Source organism: Pseudocercospora fijiensis, assembly GCF_000340215.1.
Source record: "Pseudocercospora fijiensis CIRAD86 unplaced genomic scaffold MYCFIscaffold_14, whole genome shotgun sequence".
In the NCBI taxonomy this organism is placed as follows: domain Eukaryota; kingdom Fungi; phylum Ascomycota; class Dothideomycetes; order Mycosphaerellales; family Mycosphaerellaceae; genus Pseudocercospora; species Pseudocercospora fijiensis.
In genome coordinates this window covers 295,682-303,019 of record NW_006921545.1, presented here as the reverse complement: position 1 = coordinate 303,019, position 7,338 = coordinate 295,682, and positions in this window count along the sequence as shown.

Genomic DNA, 7,338 nt, shown 5'->3' with positions numbered 1-7,338 from the left:
AATAAAGATTAATTAGAGAGTATTTAATCGGATGCGAAGTATTGAATAGCGCTACCTGCTATAGCGGAGATTTTCTATTTAAAGAATTAGATAGCCTACTTCAACAATATAGTATTAGAAATAGAATTCTAGGAGTAACTAGGGATAACGCTAGCCCTATTGATACCTTAGTTTCACAAATTAAATCCGAATATAAACAGCAATAGGGTAATTATATCGTAGATATAAGGTATATAGGACATATTATTAATTTAATAAGTAACTCTATTCTATTATATTGCTTTTCATACCTAATATAAGCAAAGTCTTTATAAATACTATAGATAATATAGTTAGAAATAATCCTACTTATTCTTTTACTTCTAGTATAAAAATACTACCTAATAACTTACGAAAGATTATTAGGGCTTCTAAAACAAATCACTTTCTAAAAAACACTTTTAGTCGAGTAGTAAAAGAGAATAAAAAGCTATATAATACTAAAGGAGGTTCCGAGAAGCTTAAAGGCGATAATGCTACTAGATAGCTATCTAAATATAATATAATTACTAGTATAATATATCATTTTAGTGAAATTGATAAAGTCTTAGATACCGCTAGTAAATTACCTAATAAATAGAGACGTAGCTTAAATATAGATAATTTTACTATTAGTAACGAAGAGTTCGACTATCTTATTATATTAAGAGATATGCTAGAGATATTTAAACATCCTACTAAGCTATTTCAGGCCCGAGACTACGAGACTATATTAAAGACTATATTAGAAATATTTAAAATTATAAGGAGTTTAGAAAAGACCTTAGAAAATCCTAGTATTAAAGCTAATCCGTTTCTTAAATACGGGGTAGAACAGGCTATTACAAAGCCTTAGAGTATTATCCTATTAAAGATACAACCGTTTTAGATAGTAATAGTAAAACAGTTACATTTAATAAACTAAAAGACTTACTAGTTATAACGGTTCTAAATCCGTGCTTTAAGTTACAAGTTTTAGAAAGTCCTCCGCTTAACTTTAGCCCTATTATAATAGATAAAGTAAAAGATTATCTAAGAGAAATATATAATAGTTATAAAAGCGAGTATAATAGTACTAGGTGCTACGCAGATATTTATAACGAATCGCAAGTTACGGTTGCTAGTAGTTCTAGAACGAATAATAACGATAGCGGCGACGACGAATTCTATATTAAAGATAATAAAGTACGATTAGAAACGGACGAGTTAGAGACCTACTTATCCGAGCCTAGAGTACCGAAAGATAGGAATAATACAAATTTACTAGAAGATTATTATAGAAGTATAGAGTATAGACTACCTATTATTTATAATATAGCTCGAGATTAGCTCTCTATATTAGCACCCTCGGTACCTAGCGAGTCGCAGTTCTCTATAGCAGTCGATATATTAACAAAGAAACGTAATAGACTTAGCTCGGAGAATCTTAAGAAACTTATTATATTAAAAAGTCTAGGGGTTATTAAAGACGAAGAAGATATAATAAAAGATAAAGAAGTAGATATAGAAAGAATTCTAGAAGCATTTAGTTCGAGTAATAAAGGAAAAGGAAAGGCTACTAAGGAAGATTTAGATTTAGAGGAATTAGAACAAACTATAGGGCTTCCAAGTAAATACGATAAAGTATTTAGTAAACATAAAGACTACGATGCTTTAGATATAGAAAATAAAAATATAGACATAGACGCTAAAATAGGTTTTAATTAGATTAGAAGTTAGTATAGCTTATAGTATAAATATAGAGAATAATAGAAAAATATGGTACTTTAATGCTAGATATTAGCTTTATAAGCATTAATAGCACTGGCTTAGTTTAATACTACAGTATAGGAAAAAGATATAATAAGACTAAGATCCAGAGAGGATAACATTTCACAATTAAGGGTTATCCTATTTAACTACTAGAAATCTTCACACTAGAGATTATTAGCCTTCCTACGTATACGACACAAATTCTGTTGTTATATATAATGGATTTGTACTAAGTCCGACCTAGAATAGTACTATTTAGTCCCGAATCTATACTACCTTGCGTTAGATTAGCGTTAGATTACGTTGGATTTCTAAAAGTCTAATATCGGCCCCCCCGGCTTCTAGGGCTTTTATAGCCTTCCTACGTATACGATATAAATTCTGTTATTATATAGGATGGACTTGTACTAAGTCCGACCTAGAATACTACTATTTAGTCCCGAAACTATACTACTTTAGCGTTAGATTGCGTTGGATTTCTAAAAGTCTAATATCGGGGGCCCCCCGGCTTCTAGGGCTTTTATAGCCTTCCTACGAATACGATATGAATTCTATTATTATATAGGATAGATTTAGACTAATTCCAATTATTTATTCTCTTAGTATATCTAGTAATTTCTTTGAATCTTAAAGGATAAAAAAACAAAAAGAAACAAGGCCTAAATTAAAATTTTAGTAGGGTTTTAGCTTACCCCTAACTAACGATAGTATTTGGTAGTTATATAGGCTATATATAGCCTATCTTAGAGCGACCTTAGTAGCTCTAAATGTTTAAGCCTCCGGCAATTTCTTCGGTTTCTAAAACAAAAATTAGTACTCGTTTTAGTATTCCTGTTTATACTTACGCTCGGCAGTAAATTCTTCGAAGTTTAGAGTTAGCAAATTCTCGAGTTCGGGCTCTAGAAGAGGCAGGGGACCCGGTATAACTGTCGGTAGATTCTCGTTATGCCAAACAGCGACTAAAGCTGTTAGAAACGCAAACGCGGCGGCAAACCTTAAAGGCGGGCAGTAGCGTACGTACGGCGCGTTTCTAAGTCGTAGGTACGCTCGTTTAGAGTCCGAATCTCGGCCTTAAGGTCCTTGATTTTGTCTATATATTTCTGAACCTTACGAAGGGTATACTTAAGAGCAAAGAAGTCGCGACGCTAAGTCGGGCTTCGAAACAGAATTAGCGAACGAACCTAGGTATCGCAGTACAAACCCGTACTTCTTTAGCGTAACACGTTTACCGAGGGACCTAGCAAAGTCGTAACGGTGATCGTAGGCATTAAAGTCGTACGGATAGTAAAAACGGCGCTATCGAGGCATCTCGAAAGGCAGAGATTTATTCGGAGTTTACTAAGTTGTTCTGTATTCTTTATCTACGTTGCGAGTTTGTTTAGATAGAGAGACTGCGCTATACGGTCGTATAAGACGTATAGTAATACCCTATATACCCCGCTCTAACCCTGCTCGTAGAAACTTTCCTAATTTAGAGCTACCAAATTAGGAAATAACTTTAAAAGGCTTCGAATACCGTACGGAATTCTACAGGACGGTTTAGTAAGAAACCCTAGAAAAACAAGATATAAGTAGATACGATATATACTAAATAGTCTCCATTTTTAATATTAGCTTAATATATATAGTGTTTATTTAGATATTTAGATTCAAAGCAAGATGTGTTTTAGATTATTAAAAATATCCTTTTTCCTAGCGAATTCTAGATAACTAGATAGCTTTATAATAAATTCTATAATTTTTAAGTATATAAAATACTGTTTTTTGTTTTTTACAATTATTATATATATAGCCTTTTTAAATACTATTACTTTCGTAGCTGTCCCTGTGTCTATATCATTAGATATATTATTTTACGAGATTTCTAATCTTTTTAGTATATATATTAATTCTTTAATATTTCTATTAATATCTACTATATCTAATAAATTAGTAGTTCTCTCTAGATTTAGTTTTATTTACTTTACTAGTGTTAGTACTATAACGTAGTACTATTAGGTAGGGAAAAAACTAGATCTTTTTAACCGTTTATAGAATTTTTCTTTATACTATAACTAGTAAGACGATAGAGATATTAATTTCCCTTATGGTATATTCTAAATTATTTTAAAATTAATATCTCTCTAGGTTTACTAGATATAGCTCTAGAAAACATTATAATATATTTAAGAAAAAGAAAGACAAGGACTTATATAGGATGCACATTGTTAGAATAAATAGTATAATAGTAATTACTAATAAATAATTCATTCCCCTTAAATAATAAATATTAATTTATTTAGTTTATTTTAGTAATATAGCCTACTTAGTTTAGATATAAGAAAAATCAGAATTTTTTTAGCTAGATATAGATTTAGTTTGAAATAGTATATCTAATAAACATATAATAATATTAATTTCTTTAAAAATGTATTCTAAGACGTTTGAAATCTAAGCTCTCTATAGGTTTACTAGATATGGCTCCAGTGAATATTGCAATATATGCTAGAAAAGTAAGTATTAGGGCTTATATATAAAACACTTTACTATAATAACTTACATAATAGTAATTACTAATAAATAAGTAGTTCTTTATGAATTCTGTTTTATTTCATTTACTAGCATTCGTAATATAGTCTACTTGGTTTAGTTTTAAAAAAAATTTAACTATATATAATCTTTTCAATAGTTTATCTATTTTAACTATAAAGATATTAACTTCTATAAGAACCTACTGGTAGAACTTTAAAAATTAATATCTCTATAGTTTTACTAGATATATCTATAGTAAATATTATAATATATTCTAGAAAAATAGATGCTAGGACTCGTGTAGAATACAATTTACTATACTAAATAGTATAATAGTAATAACTATAGTAATCGTAATATTACTGTAGTAATTACTATTACTATTACTATTACTATTACTATTACTATTACTATTACTATTACTATTACTATTACTATTACTTTTACTATTACTATTACTATTACTATTACTATTACTATTACTATTACTATTACTATTACTATAGAATTCTCTATAGGATTACTATTACTATTACGATTACTATTGCCAATTTGACTTTACTATTTACTATTTACTATTACTATTACAATTACTAAGGTTTTTACATCTCTAGCGCGCAGCATATATACGATAATTTCGCATCGTGCTAGGGTAGCTCGCTATAGCCCGCGATAGCCGAAATACCGCGACCACTCGACGCCTACGCTATACTTTTTCTAGTATATACTTTTCTACTTTGCGAGAAATTCATTATCCTTCTCTAGATAGGTTATATAGCAAGCATATAAAAGGCAAGGAATAATCTAGGTTAGCAACTAATTACAAACAGAGCCGGGTAGTAATTGCGTTTAGTATAGTAGGCCGCTATAAAAAAACGCGCCTTCTTCGACGTAGGCCGCTATAGATTTGTTATAGGTAGCCGGAAAAAATGCGGCCTTTTCTATATAGGGCGCCGTAGACTTCCCGCTATTAGCTACGAAAACGTAGCTTCTATAGAGCGAGTAGCCCTAAAAAAACGCGGCCTTCGTAAAAACGGCTACGGAGTACTACGATTAATAAAGGGACGAGGACAGTCTAGCTTCTAAGACGATTACTATACTTAAAGCTTAGATCCCCGAGATACCTATATTACTATTACTAGTAGGAAGGATAACCTAGCGTTATAACTTACCGCGGTTCTCTTAGATATTATAAAAATTAGCGTAACTACTATAATCCTTCGTATAGTAAGCGCTATTACTTATATACTATACTATAGATACTAGCTCGAGACCCGCTCCGCTACGTTAGTATTAGCGTTAGGATATCTTAAAGTCCTAAATATCCTATCTAGTACGTTATACTTTCTAGTAGTTAAAATTAGCTATAATACCTAAAGACGAGTAAAAAACCGAATCGCCTTATATTAAGTATAAGTTAATAACTAATAGTCGAGTAATTCCTCTCGAGGCGTTTAGCGTAGCGCGATTAGCCCGCTATAATAAAGCTACTGCCTTTTTACCGCTATCGTATATATAGCGAGGTATTACTATAATTCTTTTCTCTAAATTATAGAATTACTTCTCTTATACTATACTAATAGGAGAACCGTAATAGCTTAATGAACAAATATTTACTAGTCCTAACTCGATAATCGAAACCAATATCTTTATACTTCTTACTCTAGCTATAATTAAGGATAATATAAATTCCCTATAGTTTAATAAGCCTAAACGTTACCCCCTTCCTACTTTGTCTTTATCTATATCCCTTACTCCCTCCTCTCTCGCCTCCGAAGTCTTCCTATTAAATATTAAGTCCGGTTCTACCGCTACTTAATACTAGGGTCCTTAATTTTTCTACGTTATACTACTAAAAAACTACTTGTTTTGCTATTACTAAACTCTAAAGCCCTTTTCTAAAGTTCTATAATACTTAGATTGTTAGTTTCTACGTCCTATTACTAAGATACTATTTGTTTTACTATTCCTAAATTCTAAGGCTTTTCTTTACCGTTATATAAAGTTCGGGTCGCTAGTTCCTCTACGTCCTATTACTAAAATACCGTTTCTCTCGCTATCGTAAATCTCTAAAGCCCTTTTCTAACTTTCGTACGGAGATCCCTTATTCCGTAGCTCTCGTATATTCTCTAGTAGGGGTTAATCGATCGAGATACTTACGTCGTTACCGCGGATTTCGTACGAAAGATCTATAGTAATATCTAACTAGAGAGCGGATTTATTAGGTAAGGTATTAGAGAAAGCTTCGAGGTATAGATAGTACCGTATATAAGCCTATTTTACTATATTATAATCCGCTCCTCTATTACTATTATAAGTTTATCTAGAGATCTACGGGCTAGGCGGCTATTATAGTTAATATATCCTTTTAGAAAGATTAAGCTAAGTAGGTATAAGCTAGACTAGTAGAGTCCGTAATTTAGGACTCGTCGAATGTTAGCTTAGTAGATATAGCTATCCCTAAATCGGGTTATAATTATAGGTAGGTATATTTAAGCGCTATACTCTTAGTAGAAAAACGAGGGCGGTAGAGAGGTTACGATTAGCAAGCCTAACGTACCGGAATATAGATAGTAATCTATATAGTTAAACGAATAGATATTTTGCTTTTACGATAGATATTGTAAGGTACGTTAGGTCGTAAACTTTAGCGTTCGATTGCTCTTACGGTAGGCCTAGTATAGCCGGCTTTTAAAATAATATTTATACGATTATCTAAATAGTATACTCCCTATTATACTAGGGTGCTTTCGACGTATAGAGTTATAGTCTTATTTATAGTCGAGATAACTATAATTTATCGCGCTTAGGTAGGTATAATATAGGAACGAGATATTACCTAGGGACGTAGAAGCTACGCTAAGCTAAGCTCTATCTTAAATGCCGGATAATCTCCTTTATAACCTAGTTTAGTAGAGTACGAGACGTATAGTTGTAATGCCTCTACTACGCTACCCCTATATAGTAAGAAGGCTAAGGACCTTATATTAATTCCTATAGCTTTACTTAGGCTAGCTCGGAGGCTACTTTTGTAGATAAAACAAACTTAACCCGAAG